Source organism: Solenopsis invicta, chromosome 16 (assembly GCF_016802725.1).
Source record: "Solenopsis invicta isolate M01_SB chromosome 16, UNIL_Sinv_3.0, whole genome shotgun sequence".
NCBI lineage: Eukaryota > Metazoa > Arthropoda > Insecta > Hymenoptera > Formicidae > Solenopsis > Solenopsis invicta.
Genome location: NC_052679.1, coordinates 19984269 through 19987814, shown reverse-complemented (window position 1 = coordinate 19987814; position 3546 = coordinate 19984269).

Here is a 3546-nt window from a genome sequence, read left to right as displayed (position 1 = left end):
CCCCAAGTTTCCAGAGACAAGCGCTATTGGATCGTCAACGCGGCATCGGGCCGCGCTAAGGGGGATCGTTCGTCTGGTAAAGAACGCTGATGGAAAATGACATTATCTTTTGGTATAAGTCGGCCGAGTCACTGGGGGGACGATTCGTAATTGCTTAAGTTAAGGAATGCGCACCGCGCTTGGACGTAGCGACGAAAGCGAGGCGAGGCGAGGTGGGACGAAGGGACCAGAGAAAAAGATGGGATGAGTGGAAGAGAGAAACAGGGATGAAAGTACAGACGGGTGGAAGAGTATGCCGAGGGTAAGTTCAAGACCGTGGGGTGGCTATGAATTTAAATTTCTCTAATTAGGACGCGCGGGAGACGCAGTGACGCTGTTGGTAGCTTTCCCTTCGGATACCTCACTTCCCTCTCTATCTCCGTTTCTTCTTCTTCGTCCGTCTTCTATCCGCTTATAGTCTCTCTTCTCCGTCGAGTACCTTATTCTCTCTTGCGCGATCCTTATCTTCGTCGTTCTCTTGGTCCTTTGCTTTCGCTCGACAATCTCTTTCGCTCTCAGTGTCCCGCCATAATACCATACTAGCCGCAAAACCCCCGCGCTGAAGTAACTCAAGTAAGAGGTGGCTCGCATTCGCCGCAGTTGACACCACCTGACTCAGATTTGTTGCTTCTCACGTTCTAACCGAAATTTATTTGAAGCCCGCTAGCGCGGGTTAATTAACGTCTCCCCGGGGGTAGAGTTAGTCGGTCCGCGCTGGAGCGGTGTGCAAGAGAGGAAATCGCGAGTGCATACAAAAGCGAAACAATCGAACACACCGGCGATGTGTGTCGTGTGAGTAATTGAATGGCGAGTGGTATAACTCAGCGTATGAGCGGCCGATGCCTGAATTGAGATTGCTTGTATAGATGCCCGACGCGACAGTTTCTCTTTTATCTTTCATGTTGTTTCATTTTGTCTCAAAAAATTCATATTCAAAGGATTTAGTTATTTGTTTTTGACACGCGTAAATGTTATCTTATATCAATATTATATAACTTTGCATTTGCTTAAAAGTTTGTACAAAACTACTCGTTATTTAATTTGTGTCTAAATAAAAGTAATTCATAATAAAAAATAAGTCATAAAGGAAGAAAAAAATATGAAAAAGAAGAGAGAATAAGAGAAAATTCGTAGAATAATTTCGATAGTTGAGGGCAACGCTCATCTTCTGTTATCCGTTTGGGTGAGTAACCTGAACAGCAGTAAGAAATTTTCAGGAAATTTCAGCAACCATTAGCGAGAAAGCGACTAAGCCGACGATTTAAAAAAAGTTTCCGTGGTGCATATATTAACTTGCGTGAGTGTGCCCTCTTCAGTCAGTGTGTACGAATCTTAATTCTTTCTTTGTTATCTTCTTCTACTAATTCACGAAGAAGGAGAAACAACGTACAAAAAAAAGGGATTGAACTTAAAGCCGCAGTCGCAGCTAACGCTTCTCGTCGCCTTTGTCTTGAAAGATTAAAGACGCAGAATGTTCGCAATCATCCTGTGCAATTTACTATCGAAGCGATTTATTTCTCAACTGTACTAATTATTTGTTGATAATCGTGTCAACTGCACAGAGAAATCGTAATGTCGTTTCTTGTAGCTGTTTATAAGGCACTTGAAGCCCGCTTTAGAATTTATTTGAAAACGCGATTTAAATTTAGAGTATATGCTTAAAAGATGTGTTATAGCGAGTAGATAGAAAAAGGAAATTAGTAACAGTTTAAAAGTAAAGTGTAAATCTTAAGAAATTTTGTTTTTGTAATTAATAATTATTTTTAAACTGATGTAGAAGATAATATTTTGCGTATTACCAATTGCGTATTACCCTGTCATTTCAAATTTATTCTTGATTCCGGTCTTATCTTATTTATGAGAATATAATAATTATTTTATTAATAATTAAAATAAAGATTTTATTCTTATTTAGTTTATTTCAATATCTCTAAAAATATAGTTCTGAAAAATAAATAAATTAAGTGAACTTTATTCGGCTCAAATATCTTATAAATTCTTTATTAAAGGAGATATCTTATCTCCTAAAATATATTTATGATCATGAACTTCGAATATTGTTAACAGTAAAAAGATTGGATAATATAATGAGATTCTAATAAATTAATATGAAATAATGCAGATTGACTTATATAATGTAATATAAACTGATTCGCGATTATTATTAGATAAATAAACCGTACACTATGAATGTGTACCGAAATTAGTCAAAGCACGATCGAGACAGGCAACCGATTTCAAATTCAATTAAAAGCTAGCTACGGTCGAATTCGTAAAAATGTGATAATTAAAAATATTGATTATTGGAAAGCGGGCGGCGCTATTGAGCGTAGTCCCGTACATCTGTTCATTAGATAATGAACTTATTAAATCAGAGAAGCGCGATGTGGCAGGGAATTTTACCCTGCTACTCATACCATCTCCCTTCGCTCGTTATTCGTTTAATTACCTGGAAACACTGCAAAGGTTAATTGTAATTGGAAATAATAACAAGTTGAGTTTTTTTCCGCGAATACAATTACTCATCAATTAAAAAGTCTAGCTTATAGCACTTGAAATAACACTTAAAATATAAAACGAGAATTACGAAACCATTTTATTGTGATTGTTATTTGTACGAGAAAACAGGAATTTGAGAAATGTATGCAGCCTATTATACAATAACGTAATGTAAACATCCGTGTTGCAAATGAGCAATTATTGTGTAAACATTGGCATAAGCAATTTATCATTCTTCTGCGAATAACAATGTACAGAATTATTAGTTTATAAATGTGGTATTTTGATTATATGTTGCGTGATAACAATTTTCAAGTGAAATGAACCGATTCTTTGATTACCGTACTAAATTGATCGAATTAATTAAATGTTTTTATACAAAAGATAACAATTTGCCAAAATTGATATTTTATAAAATAATGCTATTACCAACTAATTTATTTATTATTATGTAATGTAATTTTAATAAGTAAATCCATAAATCCTCATTTATTTTAAAGAGAGTTTTACTTATTAATAAACTTGTATATTTATATAAAAACATGTTTTTTCTATTTTTCAATTTCATAAATAGTTTAAAATATTATTTATTCACCAAAAGTATATATATTTTTTGTTTACTAAATAAAATTACCTTTCAATTTAAAAAAATAATTTTTTTGTAGTAATCAATATTTTTTATTTACAAAATTAAAATATTGTAAAATAAGTAAAATGTTTTCTTGTCAATGACAAAACAATGACTTTTTTAATCAAATTTTATTTTCTTTAACATAGCAATTTTTTTTAGTGTGTATTATATAAATGCATGTAATGGCGTTGAATAATTTTTCCAAATTCTTCCAAAATTTTGGCGGTGATTCACGCCATAAGAGTAGCAAGGAGATCCTTGAATCTCTTAACCCGCATAACCAAATTAACGTAGAGAAACGTTCGTGGTACAGGTTTACCTTACTACAGTTTAATCCCACGTTCCAGGTCGCGTCCGAAATGAAGCCGGTGGTGCAC